Source organism: Sciurus vulgaris (assembly GCF_902686455.1).
Source record: "Sciurus vulgaris genome assembly, chromosome: 15".
In the NCBI taxonomy this organism is placed as follows: domain Eukaryota; kingdom Metazoa; phylum Chordata; class Mammalia; order Rodentia; family Sciuridae; genus Sciurus; species Sciurus vulgaris.
The window spans coordinates 79969671-79988965 of NC_136476.1; the positions used below are offsets into that span (position 1 = coordinate 79969671).

General features: G+C 36.3%; 1 protein-coding gene and 1 long non-coding RNA gene across 18 annotated transcripts in view; one reads left to right on the plus strand and one right to left on the minus strand.

Moving 5' to 3' along the window:
* The window catches only part of LOC306645778, a 548414-nt gene that overhangs the window by 442508 nt on the left and 86611 nt on the right, over positions 1-19295 (plus strand). The window lies entirely within an intron of this gene.
* DENND1A (DENN domain containing 1A) overlaps positions 1-19295 on the minus strand; it is a 512257-nt gene that overhangs the window by 349032 nt on the left and 143930 nt on the right. The gene's annotated exons all lie outside the window — the stretch shown is intronic.

The following is a 19295-nucleotide window of genomic DNA, read 5'->3' on the forward strand; positions in this document are numbered from 1 at the left end:
CAATTTTTCTGTTCTCCCCCACAAAACAAGCTCTTTCAGACAACCAGCCTCAGTACAACTTCAACTACTGCCACATAAATCGGATCTCGAGATGCAGCGCGGCTGATGAAATGTAAATGACCTCATTGGGAAGTCAAGGGGTGAGGAGGATTGTGTGCCAGCTCTCCAGATCAATTCCCAAGTTTATATTTTCACAAATCTTTTTATGTACAGTTTGATTTTTTAACATTTTAATGAGCAAAAAAGTGAATCTATAGTAGCCAATCACCACAGTTAAAGTGCAGGGCATGAACTAGATCCCAGGGGGGAACCAGTCCACCATGTCACCACGGGCTTTAGGACATTCGCCACCTGGTTCCATGTCCCCAGGTTCCAACTCTTTTCATAATCAAAACACTGCTGACATTATAAACCCCAGATGGGTTTTCTAAAATCCCTCCCAATCAATATATCCAACACATAACTTATTGGAGACAACACTGAGCTCATTGATTAAGGTGAGTTCAGTAGCAAAGTTTTCAAAATAAATGAGACAAGAATACAGCATTCAACCCCTTTGTGTCACCAGACAATTTATGAAATAGGCAATTTCCAAAAGGGCTTTTCTTCCTAACAAAATATATGATACTTTATGTGAGAAGAAACAGGAGCAGAGGGGGCAGGGAGGAACTATGGTGGGGAGGCAGTTATACTAACCTTTCAGTTGAGCATATATTAAATGGCAGATTGCAATGTGTAGCAGAAAACCAACAATGTCTACAAAGCTCTGCCCACAAGGAGACCCCCCCGCAAGCCAAGTATGAACCAAAATATGAAAATAAAACAACTAACACTGGACACACTTGCAAATGAAATTCAGAAATGAACCAAGGTTCATCCCCATCTACACCTGATTTATTTCACCCAACTCAAATTCTCATCTGGTCAGGAAGTTCATCAAGGGAATTTGCTCCAATGTGGGAAATGTAGATGTGTTGTGGCACTGAGCCAATCTCTTAAAAACCTAGTAAAGTTTAAATTTATAATATTATCCATTATAGGATCCTATCTTGAAGACTAAGTTCAATGAAGTTAACTGGGATTATTAATCCTTAGATTTTACCAATTCACCTTGAGTTTGGGGTACAAGGTGAGGGAGTATAGGCAATTTTGTAATAGCTATTGTTTCAAATGTCCAATATTTTGTTTCCATTGCTTCATTAAAACCTACAAACAAAACAGTATTATGTGGCAAATGAAAACAAATGAGTCAGACACAGACATATATACCCCACAAATAAATGCCATCTGAAAGATAAAAGCACAAAGCTGATCATGATGTCCACTGGAGATGTAGAATGTGGGGAGATAAGGCACATTCTTATAGTTCAAAAGGGGAAAAAAATGTGAGCAGGAAAACATTTAAATAAAAAGCATAAATAAGTGAAGGTATTTTGAAATAGATAAAGCCACAATTAGCCTCTTGTGGCTTGCTGAAAGCTGAGAGAGCAATTGATAATTTACCTTTACCCAAAAAAAGAAAGAAAGTGAAGGAGGGAGAGGTGGGAAACTGTGGGAGAACATTTCCTGGGTTTCTTATTTAATTTATTTGTTCATTTCAAAATATAGGTATGCGATGAAAAGATCCATGGAGCTCAAATTCCTAAAATACTCTCTTTCTATGTTTAAGTTTTTTTTTTTTTAATAGCATGAGTGAAATGCTGACCCTATAAGTCCTGCAATTGAGAGCACTGCCACTGACTTGAAAGAAAAACCTTTGATTGATGATCTTAAAACTCAAGTTGAAAGTTAAAAACAGAACACACACAAAATCCAAACATAAAAAAGCTAACAAAATTTCTACTTTAAACTATTTCAAGTTAAAACCAGGGACTCCAAGGGAAAGCAAACAAAGGTTTTAAATGGTTAAGAAGGGTAAAGCAGAAGCTCTTGGAAGCTTAATTAGCATCAAGTTCAAGAATGTTGATCAGAAGTTTCCTAAATGTGAAAACAGGAAATATAATTTTTCACCTTCACTGTAAGTGTCAAATTAAATCCAAGATCCATACTATAGCTAAAAACAATTTTTTATTTTTTTCAGTGAGAAAAAGAAGCTTTGAATAAAGAATTTTTCAGAAAGGCCTTTTAACACCAAACATAAAAGTCGGGTCAAATTTCTAACAATGCGGCTCAAATGGTACAGAGACTGCTTCCTTTCTTTGGTAGGAATATTCAATATTTACTACGTTTACTTTTTATAAAGTTTAGTTGATTTTGAGTCATGTGTGTATAAAATTATAGTAATTTGTATATTACCTATTATTCAGAATACATGTTGTAATTCAAAGATAAAATTACTATGAAATAAAGAAAATCATCATGTTCTATAAACATGCATCAAATAAGATTTATATCTAAATTGTCAAGGACATTAAGGGCAGAAAAGGAAGGCTTACAACAGCAGAAGAACAGTCCCTAGAACTACTTTTACATATCAATCTCATGACCATCTGAAGTCCAAAGTAAAAACATAGCATCTTATAAAAAAGCCTTTTTAACAAAATTATCCTTTTGCATCTTCCCTTTCTTCCAAAAACTACCTAAAATAAAATTGTTCCCTAATCACAATATTATATAACATCCTCTATTCCAAGATTTCCTTTTATTAACCTTAAACCTTACAGGAAAGGGGTTGAAAGTGAGAACTATATTTACAAAGTATTAAAGGCCAAAAAAATCCTTAATGTTGTTTCAAAAACTTACAAATGAACTACTGATTTGGTTACCACCCCTTACAATTATTATTTGGTGGCATCAGAATTTAATTCCTCAGATCTACTATTATTGCTCAAAAATATTTTTTAATTGTTCATTTCCTTTATCATTTTAATTCCTGTTATCTGACCATGCATGTTTTCAATATTTCTTAAAAGCAGGGGAAAGAGGGCCTACAAGTCGGCACATACCAAAGGAATAGGGTCCCAACAGTAAAACTGCAAACATGATTTCACTGAAGAAGCAACTTGCCCTCAGGAAGATACTATCAAAAAAAGAAAAAAAGAAAAAAGAGCACTGATAGAAATACTATTTTGTAAGCATATTAAAAGCTGTCAGCTTTTAAATATTTTAAATGCACACAAAAATGTGCACAGATGGGCATCTTTTCTGTTCACATTAGTCTAGGAAAAAAAAAAATCTTTCATTATCAAGCTCAAAGTCCTTGAATTTTTTAAACTTAATTGTGCCTCTATTTCTTAGAATTCACACCCCAAGGCCAAAGCTTTCCTGCCACCAGTCCTTCAAATCTGACTTGGACATTACACGGGAGGAGGCTCCAAGCCTCCCTGAGGTCTCACTCCTTTTACAACACACGAAAAAGCAGTCGATAATGGGCCCGTGCTGAATTCACTGCTCTCCACGTCTCCTCTTGGGACACAAGCCTAGCAGATGTGATAAAAACTGTGTCAGAGAAGTGGCTCTAGTTTGTGCCTTAATGACAACTTAAACCTCTAAACCAATACAACTAAAGGACTAACAGAACTGGCTGTTACCTCTCTCTCCTGCCAATCTTTCAATATCCCTGAACTAAATTAGCACCTCTACCCACAACTTCCCCTGCCACCCCACAAAATCCATTCTAATTTTAAAAGATAAATGAAGTCAGCAAACACATCGGTGGCACAAGTGTCTGGGTGCTCTGTGTATATATGTCCTTTAATTATGTCCTGACATATATTTCATATAGTTTGGATTTTCTCAAGGTATGATTGAGCATTCAGATGTCTTAAAGGACTGTCTAGTAATTCCCTCCCATCACTACCCCAGTAACCATATTAACATGTACCACTGGGAGACTCATGGTTTCCAAAAATTACCTAACAGTCTAAAGATTATTTTAAAATATATTCAAATGTAGGAAAGAAAGGTGATATTCTGAGTTATTGAAACATTCCAATTATTAAAATTTATATGGAGAATTTTTTAAACCATAGGTGGTTATACTTTTCTATTAACTTGTGAGAACTCTTTGTCTTACCTAATGATATGGTGTGGAAAAATTGATTTAAACGTGTACTTTTGATAACATTTTCTAAATTCTATAATTCAGCCTTCAGATGATGGGTTTTTTAGCCAGTATCTTGAAAGCCTATTCAGTCACAATTGCATTCCCACTTAATCAGCAATCATTGTTCTGGGATGCAGGACTTTGTTGTCAAGACAAGCACCAAAACCTTAAAAAAAATTTTTTTCAGAACTGGCATAAGAAAAAAGTGATCTTTGTCAGACAAGGACAAATTTATGCAAATCTTTTATAAACATTCACAAACATTTATTTAGCTTTTGAAATGTTGGCCTCATTTGAGAGCATGAAAATGAGGGGGAAGTAGGAAAACGCAAAGGACAGCTTAGAAGCTGGCACACTACATAAATATTCAGAAGGAAGATTATAGGATTCATGTTAGGCTGTCTTAGGCTTCTCCAAAGTCCACACAGAATAGCAAAGAACAAAACTAACGAGAAGTACAGCAGATGTTAGACAATGCATCGGCCTCTTTTCCTCTCTCACTTGGCTATACTTGGACGCTTTTATATTTTCTTTCAATATGGTTAGGTCATTCAAGGATTCTCCTATAGACTCTTTATTGTGGCTACAGATCTATAAGCTGGAGGTCTGTCAGCTTTCCAAAAGTTTCCAATGAAAAGGCATTATGCAAATTCTACCTCTCTTACCCTCTTTCAGGGGGGAAAAAAGCCTCCAGTATGCAGTCATCAGAGTATTGGAAGCCCCAGCCTTCATTTCTGTATAGCTGTGTTTGCCTCAGGGCCACGCTGCTTGTTTTGACAGTGGATCCCCCCAGATAGTTGGGATTAGTCGAGCTTGTTTAGATAAACTTGAAATCAAGGCCTTCTCTAGGTAGACAGCTAGATGTAGCTACCGAGTTTCCAGCTGCCTCCTCCTTTCATCCCCAAACAACTGCAGATTCACAGTAGCTATCACAGCCACAGGCTATGTCACATACATAAGTACAAAATTAAAGGCTGCTAAAAGAAGCCTTTGTAAGTCTTAGTGCTAAAATAAGGAATCTGTACTGCTTGGTTTATACAAATTATTCTAGCACTACCAGTATGGAACTGAAATCATCAGTTAACAAGGCGTGTTAATCAAGATTCCTAGCTTCTTCTGATGAACAGGATCATAGTTTGGTAATATACCTAACCTTCTGCTTATTAGCTCTTGTATGAGAATAATAGATGCAAAGGTTGAAAAGAAAATAATAGGCTTTATTTATCTAGTGCCAGGGGATGTTAGACACCATCAACAAACATTGTGAGCAGAATATGAAAATTGAAATGTAAATATCAATTTTGAGAGAGTATTGTATAGCAACTGATTAGATAAAGTCTCACTAAACAGTCATCTCCATTTTTAGAACTTTTATTTCTTACAGCCTACAGATTTTGATAGAAAGATATAAAGAGAATTTAAGGCTGAAAAATGTATATACTCGGAATTGGCTGATGATTTCTCTTACAAAGGCAAAAGGCAAGGTGATATGAAAAACTACTGAAATTTGAAAATTACATAATTGAAAAAGTTTTCTAAAATCTAACACTCAATCTTTTGCAACTAGGGGGAAAAAAAGTCTCTTCAGAGGGCTGAAAAATAAAGGCAAAGAAAATAATCCAATGTCACCTATGTTTTCTTTTACTTTGCATATTTTGCTGTAACATACAGAGGTTAATGTGTACCTGAGGTTGCCTGAGATAAATCATGCACAACAACAGAACCAGAAAAGATTTAAACGTTCCAAGATACCACACGGTATAGAAGTCCTTTTACTCTGATGAACTGTCAAGTTGCACAAGGCAGCTTTCAATCAAACCAAATTCTCCTGTTGCCACCAAAAAATGTGTTCTCTGGATTCAACAGGTAAGTTACTATTTCACAGAAAAGCCCTAATACATTTAATACATTCTGGAACTGCATCAACTTGAGCTTTCCCTATGAATTCTGGGTTCATTTCATATACAACTTACAACCTAAAAGAGTCAGCAACTCCTTTTCTCTAAAGAGTTGGCAGTAAATATTTTAGGTTTGCGGGTTACTGAGAGTCTCTGTCACGTAGTCTTCTTTGTTTTTATATAAGCCTTAAAAAGGGCAAAAGAAAAAAAGATCTTAGTGTTCACAGGCCATTTAAAAAATTTAAAAGAAAAAAAAAAAAAAACAGCTCCAGAGAGGATTTGGTCAGCTAGCTATATTTTGCCAACCCTGACCAAGGAGTCTGGTAATAACATGATACAAACTAACTCACCAATACCCCAAAACTCAAATTCAGAAATTCCTAAAAGGTAAAATGGCCTTGCCAACCACGGTGTTTCAGTAACCCAGTAATTCACATGTGGTTGTTGCTAAGTGGTCAAATGTCTACTTCATGCAAGCATGCCCTTTTTTCAGGAAAAAAAAAAAAAAAATTAATGCAAAGAATTAAAAATATTTCTACACCTCAAATTCACAACTCTTCTGTGGCACAGACTCATCACAAAAGTAGCTGCTTCTTTTATTAACATTTTTTTTCTGTTTTTTGTTTTGTTCTGTTTTTGGTTTTTTCAATGCTGGGGATGGAACCCAAGGGCCTTGTTGCATAAATAGTTCACTTCTATAGGTGAGGTCAAGGGTTTTCTTGACAGATAAATGAATTCATGCTCTCTGAATTATTGACAGCTCCTCCCTTTGAGACCGATTTTATTTATTTATTTATTTATTTATTTTAATTATTATTATTTTTTTTGCAGTGCTGGGGATTGAACCCAGGGCCTTGTGCTTGCAAGGCAGGCACTCTACCAACTGAGCTATATCCCCAACCCTTATTTAAAATATTTTTGAAAACAATATTAAAAGAGGGGAAAGGCTTTTCTGGTGCACCACTCACAGGTCAAGTACAGGTTATTTGTCCAGTGTCCTGTTAGATAAAGAAGATAGGTGGGCCTCTTCTTGCCTCTCTCTACTCAACTTCTGGTAACCCTTCCAACTTCTTTCCCTTCAATGTGTTTTCCAGGATTTTATCTTCCTCCTTCATTCTCTACATCCTCCTTTACTGATTGTCTACATACACTTTCGTTTCCACTATCTTCACTAATTAAATGATTCTCAAATTGAAATCTTCATCCTGGGACTACCTTTGCAGCTTCAGGCTCCTGTTCCAACTTCTTGTTGCTCATTCTGCCTCGCCTCTCACAGGTTCTCAGGCTGGACATGTCTAAGATCCCAAACTGCCATCTGGGTTCCTGTATAGCTGCTAATATCTTTCACCTTATCACAGCAAGAAAGGATCTCAGACCACCACTGATTCTTGCTGGGGGACAGATGATCCACTCATGTAACAGATTCAAATCACTCGTGTGATTTAATCCATGGTTGCTGGAGTTCAAGATAACTCTGTAAAGAAAATCTTCTGAGTCCTTGAAACTTTTCCAAGTGTTAGTAAACAAGACAAAGGATGAAGGAATTCTAAAATCAAGGCTATGTCAAAATCATCTTAGAAAAGAAAACCAATGTGGTTCCCTAAGCAAGACAACATATTTAGTGCCAGACAGTGTGCTAGAAACCTAAGGCAAGGCAGTGACCAAGCAAGGTATGGTCCTGTCCACATGGAGCTTAGGATCTAGCTAGAAAGATAGAAACTAAAGAAACAAATGACAAAATACCTAAATCAAACTGCACAGGAGCTGTAAGAGAAAAGAACAGAAAGTTCTAGAAAAATGAGAAGGGCCTAAAATTAGATGGCAGGATCAAGAAAGGCCTCTTGGGAAGTAACATTTTGAACTGAGACTTAAAGAATGAATAGGAATTCAATAGACAAATATTCAAATATTGAGAGAGGGAATAGAAAAGTAGCAGCAGGAGCAAGGGCCACTGAACATTGAGTCCTGTGCACAAAGAAGTCTGGCAGGTTGGGGCAGAAGAGGTGACGGGGAGAGAGAGGCAGATGATTTTGGACAGACTGGCAGGAGTCAGTCCTAAAGGATCTTACAGGGCATGCCAAGGAGTCTGGATTTTACTGTAAAGCATTCAAAGTCACTAAAGGGTTTGATCCTTCTACATTCAGTTTACACATGAGTTTCTAACCTCTCATCCACCCTTAACTCTTCTAAACCCCAGGCAGACTCAGAGGACATCCCAAGTCTTTGGCTGTTCTTCCTATCACCAAACTGACCATAATCTCAGCAGACTACATTCCCACAGGAGGGGAAAGATATCCAATTGGATACCCTTCAGGCCTCCCAGAAGAAAGAGAGTCTTGAAAAATAACCTTGGCAGTAGGGAGAGTGGTTGTGCTCAAAGAAGCAACAAAGGAACTGTGACAAATTTGAACAGACCATCTTAAATCTCTTCTGAACCTGCTCCCTTATAGTTGATATTTCTTCTGAGTTTCCAAAGTCCATTTCCCTACACACAGAGAAAGCATGTGTGATTTTTTTGCAATTAATTTGCTAAATATCATTAATTCTTAAGAAGTCATGGGTTATATAGTATTTTAAAATACCACTTGGTGAAAAAAAATGCTGTAAATGAAATGATACACCATCAACTATGTTAACATATGAAAATATGTGCATCTTAGAATTGGTGAAGTCTGTGTCCTCACAGACTTGTAAAATATTTAGATGAAATTAAGAAAGGTAGGGATTAGACCCTATGTCAGTGTTTAACAGAGTGCCTGCCACAAAGAAAATGCCCAGTGAATAATGGTGCTGACAAAAATGACTGGATGACAGTCTAGAGACTGAGAAGGGAAGAAATAGCATTAATTAAGCACTTTCTGTTGTCAAGCACTGTACCAACAGTCTACATGCTTTCTTATTTAATCCTCACAGAAAATAGTGAGACCACATGGGCCAAAGCATAGATTTGAATTTATCAGTGAGTCAAACTTAAAGACTCATTTTTTACATAGAAAATGAATAGATAAGACAATTCAAGTTTGTATAAATGTAACATTAGTAATTTCTGTCAAGAGTTTATCATTTATGCATAATAATATAATTACACATGTAATTTAAAGTAATCAACTTAATGTTTCTTCTGGTTATGAAACCAACCTACTCAGCCTTTATTTTGCTTCTCGTATGCCAGCAGTCACCTATTCTCTGGAGGGGGTTGGGTGACAACTGGAAAGGGACTAACAAAGCAGCTGCCAAGTGTCAAGTCTAATGCTAGAAGGTTTTGTTGTTTTTGTTTTACAAATGCTCAATGATCTTACTATAACCTTAGGCAGAATTATGACCCTTACAGAAGAGCAGACCCTGAGAGTTGAGAATTACCTTCAGGTAGACTGGTGAGGTAATGGGTTGCCTAACTCTCTATTGAGATTTTCCCTCTCCGTTCCTATTTATTAGCATTTCATCTCCACAGTTCCAGACACATAGCTGCAACTGCAGGAGCAGCCCTCCACGCTGAACAGAGCTAATCTAATGCTCCTAACTACCACTTGCAACAGTGGAGGGGAACATTGGTGCTGTTGTTAAAGAGTCTTAGGGCAGGATAATCTTACTTGCCAGTTTACTCAGGACATCCCAGGTGTGCCCATGATTCTGTGTAATCAACGCACTCCCCTGAACTCTCAAAAGTATTCTGGGTTGGATGCTATGGTCGCAAGAACCAAGAGAGGGACACCAGGATTTGTCTGCAGGGCAGGGAAATGATAAACAGCTGTTTCATCATAAACAGCAGGTTCTGCCTTGTGAGGGAAACTGGAGGTGATGGTTTTTAATCACTTGACTGTAGACTCTTTATCTAGAGTAAGAACTTAACAAAACTTCCTCTTTGCTTCATCTCACTTATGCTAGAAAACACATACTAAAGGAGACAAATTCAGTATTATGTAGACACTATGGCTTCTTCTCTTGCCAATTCTACAGAATTAGTATTACTTTCTGTTTTAGTCAGCTTTAGTGCCTCTGTAACCAAAATACCTGATAATTACAGAACAAAAAGTTTATTTTGGTTCACAGGTTCAGAGGTTTAGTCCAGGAGCTGGGGTTGTGGCTCAGTGGTATAGCACTGCCTACCATGTGTGAGGCACTGGATTCAATTCTCAGCATCACATATAAATAAATAAAGTAAAGGTCCATCAACAACTAAAAAAAAAATGGAGAAAAAAAAGAGAGAGAGATTTAGTTCACAGATGGCCAACTCCATTGCTCTGGGCCCAAAGTGAGGCAGCACATCTTGGTGGCCAAGAAACAGAAAGAAGAAGGGGAAAAGACCACAGGGAAGAATGTACCCTTCCAGGGCACACCCGATGACCCACCTCCTCCAGTCATGCCCCAACTGCCTCTAGTTACCACCCAGTCAGTCCATTCAGACTAGGATGGACTAATTAGGTTATGACACTTCAATCCAATTATTTCACTTCCAAACTTTCTACATTAACACAGGAGCTGTTGGGGGAAACATTATATCCAAAGCACAACACCATCTCATTTTACAGATGAACGTAATGAGGCTGAAAAATGAAAAGCCTTTTCCCAAAATGACATATACAAAGTCAAATCTCATATATCATGGGAATATTAGTTTCCTATCTTTTCTTTGGGCCAAACATACCAAAGGAGAAAAAAAGCACTTAAATTGTTAAAGACGGTGGCGGGTGGCAGGGTGGGGATACTTCTTAAGAAATAAATGAGACACAAATAATGAAAAGTATTTCTAGCTGCCATTAAAAATCTGTTTATTATAACAGATACGTTTTTAAAAATCCAAAAATATTTTTCAACTTGCCAGGGGTTTAGAGCTCCAGAAATAAGTATCTGGTAGGTTGGCAGAGTGCTCTGATAAAAATAATATTCTTGGCAATTTACAGGTTATACTTCTAAAACTAAATGTTATATAAAGAGGCATCATGTTTGAAACACATTCAAACACAAGAATCTTAAACACCTCTGGTTAAAACTCCGTTCAGCAAGCTGAGATTTAATAAATATACATTTTGGTTTGCCCTGCCTAGTTCAAATTCTGAGCCCAAAGATCACAATGTGAATTCTATTTGGTCATTTATTATTATATATCAAATATCTGGTCTCCTAATATCCATTCATACAACACCAGGTTCTGAAGTCTTGGACATGAAGCAAGCAAGAACCTATGACTTCCTGCCTGGGGGAGGGAGAGAACACATAAATAAGCATGAAGTGTTCTTAGGTTTTCTGATAGAAATATGGTCAAGGGAGTTGGGTGCTGTGGTGCACACCTGTAATCCCAGTGGCTCAGGAGGCTGAGACAGGAGGATCACAAGTTCAAAGCCAGCCTCAGCAAGAGCAAGGTGCTAAGCAACACAGTGAGACCTGTCTCTAATAAAATACAAAAAAAAAAAAAAAAAAATGAAAAAGAAAGAAAGAAAGAAAGAAAGAAAGAAAGAAAGAAAGAAAGAAAGAAAGAAAGAAAGAAAGAGAAAAGAAAAGTAAAGAAATATGGTCAAGGTAAAAGGAAGATACTTCAGGCTCACCTGGGGATGTGAAAGACTCCTCAAAGAAGGTGATATATGAATCACTTTTGAAAAACAAGTCAGTATTTCCTATTCATACATGCCATATAAGAATATTCCAGAGATGAAAGTAATATGAAACATTATATCACATATTCACACGGTTGATAGGAAAGTAAATGATCTTTGATGAACTCAATTTTTTTAAAAAAGACAATGCCTTGTACAAGGTTCTGGTTTGGTCCTCAGCACATTAAAAAAAAAAAAGACAATCTCAATTATTTTATAGATGTCTTTCATTTCCATCCACAAACCCCCCACCAGTTACATGCTCGTGTATACATGAACTTGCACACAGACGTGCCCACAGTCTCGGCTTCATGTTATAGCACATTTGAAATCTGAAACTCATCAAAGTTAGTTTGAAATTAATGATGGTCAAAAGAATCTTAACTCTACTATACTGCATATTTTAAAAGAGAAAGCTACCACAGTAATGCAAAGTACTATATGCAGCCAAAATGGCTCATTTTCAAGGACAGTAGAGCCTACTAATAAATTTCTGAGGTTTTGAACACAGGAGTCTCAACATAATGGGTTTTACAACTGTAATTCTTTTTTTTATTGTGTTACCTCTTCATCACATTTTAAAATGTTTATATTTTAGTACATTTTAGAATATCAATATCAGTAATCATTTCTGATTATATTTCTTCTTTCCTTGACAAAGTACCTCAATCACTTTTGTAGCTTCTCTGAATTTCATTCTGGACAACGTAGATATAGAAAGGAAAAAAATTTCCAGAATTCTTCCCAAAACAGGTCTGAAACTCTAGAAGCAAAGCTTACCATACACAGCTTGAACACCAAACAAAAAAGAAGCATTCCCCTGCCATCTTAAACTTAGTTGATACTATACAATTCTTGGTTATTAGACACCAAGTGTTATTCTAAATACTTCACACGTTTCTTTTTTATTGTTTTTGTTTTCACTTCATACATTTCAAATCAACTAAACCTCATCAGAATCCTGTGAGATCTTTACCCAAGCAGTTTAGCTCCAAAGTCCATGCTCTTAATCACACTATCATGCCTCCATGCTCACTTGCTTCATATCCTTTACTAAGCCCCTTATTTGTCCTGCCTGCTAGGAGGGCCCTCTAACATTAGCTATAACCATTTCTATAATTGAAGAGTTCACAGACTGATAAAGAGACAGACATATAAACTACAGAATGTAAGGAGTGAACATCCCAAGTGCTCTCCAAGAGCTAAGGAGAGAGTGACTAATTTAGTCAGGGCAAGTTTCACAGAGAAGGTGATACAAGCCAGGAATTTAACAATTAACATAAATATATTGGTATGGAAGTGGGGTGGGGGGACAAAAAGGACAAAACATCCCAACCATAAAAAAATATACATAAGTGAAATAGTAAGGCATGCTGGGAAATGGTGAAGCATTCTGCATCTGGGCTGTAAGGGGAAGTTACAAGAGACAAGGCTAGAAGATGTGTCAAGGTCAGATGATGATGGACCTTAAACCAAGTTTAGGAATTTAGGGCAGATCCTGAGGGCACCAACTAACAGAAGAGAAATACTGTGACTTGATTTAGGTTTCAGAAGGGTATCCCTGGCCATCTTATAGAGGGTAGTATCCTCAGGGTAACTGGGTTGTTGGCCATTAAGAAAAGCATACATGAGAGAAGCTTGGATTGTGAATGCAAAGGGAAATAGAAGATTTGCACAGACTAGAGAGCAGTTTAGAAAGAACAAAGAGGACCTGATGTGTGTGCATCTAAGGAGCAAGAGGGACTGGTTATATGAAGCTAAAGACAAGATGGAGACTATAGCTCTCAAAAGCAGACCCAGTTCACTTGGTCCTAATCAGTGGGTAACTTGCAAGAAACAATCATTGGAAAGAACTCAAAAGACACCTAATATTTAGTGGGGCTTTTTTGGAGCCTGAATAAAACCAGGAGAACGCTTCTAATGAGAATGTATAAATAAGGATTGCATAAATTACCATAGCTGTCTACCTTGGCATGCTTTTCACAAAGAATGTCTCAAAAAGAATTTGTAATTTTCCTGAGTTCCTTCTTTATAACTGTAACAGAGAATGTCCAAATTGGAAAGAAACCTTCACTTAAGAGACTTAAGTCAGAAAATGTCTGAATTTTTCAACTGGGTTTGGCTAAATGTTTAAGGTTTTGAAACATATTTGCATCAAGAAGCCAGTTCAACAACATCCAATTCCTAAAATCACTCTTTTCTAGAAATGGGGTAAAACTCAGGATTATGGGTATTATAAAGAACATCTCTTCATACAAAGTGGTTAGTTGGCAAACACTTTAAAAAGCACTAATAAAATAATAAATTTGACTTGTAACAATACAGGAAAAATAAAATGCAGCACATGATGGATTATTTACTCCTCCATGAGCCTACATTTGAAGAACATTTAGGCCAGACAACTATCAACAATGAGACACTTTTAAACATACACAAAGAATCAGATTTTTATGCTGGGATGCATTTATACATCTTAAATCTATCAATGATTTTTTTTTAGAAAGTTGTAATGCAGTTCATAGTTCCATATATATAAATAAATAAAATATATATATTACATATAATATCGTATATCTTGGGGGCAATCCTGGTAACTGAAGTAGCAGTTCAAGAAAGCTGCTCCAGCAGGGTGCTTTGTTGGTATCATGCTAATCACCTCCCAGGTTTTAGGGTCTAAAAAGATTGAGAATTTGTATCTTTGGATAAGAAAGTTACATATTCACCTACAGTCCCAGACTGCCAAGTTACTAAGAAATATGAAAACTGACTTTTTTAATCAAGTGGTCAAAAACTCCATGAACCAATAGCAAATCTTAAAAAGGACATATCTAGGCTGGGCATGATAGTGCAAACCTGTAATCCCAGTGACTTAGGAGGTCGAGACAGGAGGATTGCAAGTTTGTGACCAGCCTCAGCAACTTAGACCCTGTCTCAAAATAAAATAAAATGGGATGGGGATGTAGCTCAGAGGGAGAGCACTCGCCAAGCATGCATGCGGCCCTGGGTCCAGTCCCCAGAACCACAAAAACAAAAAAGTACACATATAAAACAAGCCTAAAAGATGACTTTCCTTAATGGTGGCTCCAAGATCTTTCACTGGGTTTCTCTCTATCACTCTGGTTAACTTTAATGTCTATGGCTTCACATCACAAAGAAAAAGAAACTGCAGGAATGTGATTACATGGTGGCATCATCATCCAAAGGTCCTAGTTTTCAGAGACACTAGCAACTTCAGGTGTCATGACCACCCCATTGTTTCAATACCATCAACATAGCTTGGACAGACATGCCTATCCTTCAGCCTACTAGACATTTCTGTACGTTTCTGCAGAGAAGAGATGGAGTCTACCTCTCTCTTCTTAGTTACCTGGAACAGTATCTGGCTCACAGCATGCAGATATGAACTTACCAATCTCTCTCTCAATTAATGTAAAAATCAAACCTAATCACAGACTACATTTGTCACCCAAAACAGACATGAAGGGTAAAAAGCAGAAGATGTAGTCACCTGTAACTATAAGTCAGTATTTTGTTTTGGTTTTGGTTTTGGTACCAGGGATTGAACTCAGGGGCACTTAACCACTGAGCCACATTCCTAGCCCTTTTTTGTATTTTATTTAGAGACAGGGTCTCACTGAATTGCTTAGGGCCTAAGCTGCTGAGGCTGGCTTTGAACTTGTGATCCTTGTGCCTCAGCCTCCTGAGCCACTGAGATTATAGGCATGTGCCACCACGCCTGGCTTAAGTCATTGTTTTTAAGACCAGGTTGCAAAATCATTTTAAAACATGATCTATTTGGTCATTATATAGGTAAATTCTTCAGGTGAGATTCAAATGAACTCACGAATTCTGTTCCATGGTACATAATGTCATAAAATGTTTCCCAGATCAGCCACAAGTAGTGGTGTGTATTTATAGTCCCAGCTACTTGGGAAGCTGAGGCAGGACAATCACTTGAGCCAAGTTTGAAATTAGCCTAGGCAATATATCAAGATCTAGCCTTGAGAAAGAAAAAAAGAAAAGAAAAGTTAGTTTCCAAGATTAAATGTGACCTCACCATTTAAAGTGACCCAACTTGAATAGACTGTATGAGTAGGGTAGAAGCACCCACTCTGGAGAGAAAGAAAGAAAAATAGATAGATCAAATGTTTTCAAGAGAATGGGATATGCCCAAGTTCAATTCCATTCTTTGTGTATTCTGTGAATGTAAGACCCAAAGGGGCAAAAAACCAAAATTTCAATTCCAATTTAAAAATCTATGGCTCAAAAACACAAACCAATGAAAGAAAAATTGGCAGAACCATTGCTGAATCAATGACACATTTTATACAATAAAGTGTCTCTTGCTTATGTTTCCATGCCTAATAAAGAGATGAAATCAAATTTTATCATTTGTTTTACACTTTATGTGAGCATTATACATGTGTGTCATATAATTTTGGAATAATATGGTTTCCTTTCACTGTAACAAAAAATTTAGGAACTGTGGATTACATATGTAATTTCTTATTAAACAGTATTCTTTCAGTGAATCAACATTATGAATGAATTTTAAGATGGAAATATTTAGTCTCTGGTTTACCAAATTAAAAAGAAAATAACACAGAAGTTTTCATAAATTGGAGCTCACCAAAAGAATGAGACCATCATCAACATGCAAACACCAAGTCTTATTTAAATATTATCTCTCTTTCTAATCTGAATCTTCCAATTGATTTACATAGGTAATGTGTGGATCACTGGAAGCTTAAGAAATGTTTTCTTTAGAGAATACCTGAAAAACGAACACATGAAAACTCCATATTTAAGCAATTATTTGCAACTCAGAAATGCCAATTTCCATCACAATTAGCTCAAGTTATGCAACATATTTTTGCTCCTTTTTAGTATATACTTGATGTATGTTTTTATAATTTGCTTAACTGCCTATAGTACAATTTTGAAATCACATAGGCCATATAAAATCATAAAAGAAAGGGCACTTTTTTATTTTTCCCAATGTACCATGTTTCTACATTTCTTATAGAGCTTGTACAAGAAACACTGTTAGTTTCTATATAAAGATTTCCATAAAATTTTATAGTTTCTATAAATGCATGAAGATTGTTGGTTTCATTATAACCTCTGTTTTAGTGCCAGTGGAAAAAAAAATTACCTGCAACTCTAAATAGCGATCTGCATATACTGAGGTGGGTAAGTAAGTGTGCGCGGACCACTCTTCAAAGAGCTCTAAGACACTCACTGTATTTCATCAAACTATAGCTGAACACATGGAGTAACAACTTCTAGGACACTCACCTCTTAATCAGCACTCTTAGAACAAACCAACTATAAAAAATGCAATTGTGAGAAATTATTAATCCTACATGTTTTAGTACAAGAAGGAATCACATTAAAACCAGTATGTTTTAAAACCATATGCATAATACCTATTATACCTGAGACATAGACAAGGCTATTTATGGAAATCTTCTGATAGGTTCCTATATCTTTATTTCAAACTATCCCATTCCACACATTATAATTACTGAAGACTTATGCTTATAAATCTGAAAAATATGTTTTGAAGCCAAAGATAGGGTATGATGAGAGTGGTGACTGTAAATTGCTAACATTCTAATTTAACTCTCTTTTCTCCCTTAATTCAATTAGTATTCATTAAACCTGCACTAATCACAATAAGTTTTACCAATTATTTCCATAATTATGAATGAACACAGTAAACATAATGGAATACTTATATATCTACCTAATTAACTACAAGGCTATTCATAGTTTTATTAATGGCTCAAAGATATTCATGGTTTTTCTTATTTTTAATGTCTGATATGTTATCTTTGAGAAACCATTTTTAGAAATGAGAAAATACATTATCATGGTCCTTCTGTCCTTCTTTAACAAAATCTCTCTATTAGGCAGGCTTTTATTAAATACCACATTACTAAAGTTATTGGAAAAGACTGAAAAGAATCTAGACTGTTACCCAAACTCAGAATTATATCTGGAATTTAGTAATCTAAACTCTTTTTTTTTAAATGGTTTAGACTATTTCATATCATACTCATGAGAGCTACATTTTTAAAAATTTTATAAGTTGTTAGATTTTTCAAAAATACAGGATCCTTTTCAAGTGAGAATCTTACCAGTGTTGATGTTTTAGTATTTAAACTAGCTAAGCTTTAAACAAAAGCAGATGAATAAGTAATATGAACTCCAAAAAGACCTTGCTTTTGCCCTTTTTGTTGTTTGTTTTTCTCTTTTAAAAAATACAGGCACTGCGTGTCTTTCAGGAATTAACAAAGCCTGTATTTTCAGGTTTAAAGATAACAGGCTTTCCAGATCTTAAATGAAATATTGAGTGTTACAGTGATTTAATGGTTTTAAACCATAGATGTCATTGTGGTCTGAGGGTGTCACAGACAACTTAAGGAGGGGAAAAAAATGGGGCACAGAGAAATCACTTTGTCAGTAATTATAATCAAGAGTCCTAAAATGTGGCTCAGGCTGCTCATTACTTCTTCTCTCTGTATCAAGACCCTTATTTACATTTCAGATTACATTTTTTATGAAACAGTAAGATCTATCAGAGCTGAGAGGACTGAAATAATGAGGGGAAAACATTTTAATAAAACGTGTTGGGTCTGCATTACTTCCGTGACAGAAAGAAAGGCTTCCTCTGTAGTGATGGATCATTTATTCTGCTTCTAAACGAGAAGCAAAAAGATGAAACTGATGAACTTTTACTGCCCATTTGTCTTTAGCAGACAATTAAGACAGAGAAGATCAAAATGGATTATCATACCACGCAGACAACTGGCCCAACAGTAATACATCTCCGGGACCACAGATTTGTAACTCTCTTTTATCCCTCCCCTTTCTTCTTACTTCTTTTTCCACTCTAAAGGCAGTGCTAGCTTTGTGGCTCAAGGAGAGCCAAAAGGCTGGTCATCATTATTCAGTCACAGATGTCAATCTAACCTCCCTTTTTTCTCAGTTTCTAAAGCAGTGAGCCACAATAATTTGTGACAGATTCTTTTACTGTAAGGTACAAAGAACACACAGAATAAAACATCTAGCAGCAGCAAGCCTCTCTGATCAAGTGTGCTGGTACATGGGAAATACACTATATGTAAAAACAACCACTGGTAGTTTAGGCGAATGAGGCGGGAAAACCCGGGCGGGGGAGGGGGAGTTGTGTGCATGTGTACATGTGTGCAGTAATAAGTGCTATACTTTGTGGTCAATTATCTCAAATATCCCTTAAGGATCACATTATAAATGTTCTAATACTAGAAATGTCTAGATTGAGCATATTTGGCACTTAGTTTGTAAGTAATAGAAATATTCCTAAGAATTTTTTATAACAGCACACCAAGGAGAAAGACAGTTTGGTTTATTCCAACAATTGCTAAAATGAAAAAAACATATAAAATTAGAATCTATATGATGAAAAAGGTAAATAAGAAATAAGCCATTCATGGGCTGGGGACATAGCTCAGTTGGTAGCGTGCTTGCCTCTTAAGCACAAGGTTCAATCCCCAGCACCGCAAAAAAAAAAAAAAAAAAAAAGAAAGAAAGAAGCCATTCTCTTTCTACATAGTAATAGATATAATGCTCAAATAAATTTGGGAGAATTTAGAGGTAACATCTTCAAAACCAAAATAAATCCTTCATTCTTCATTCCTTGAGTTGTTTAAGGTTAAGGAGGGAAATCACATGTCTCAAGTTGGTGCAGCTGCTGTGAAGAGTGATGTGCTCACT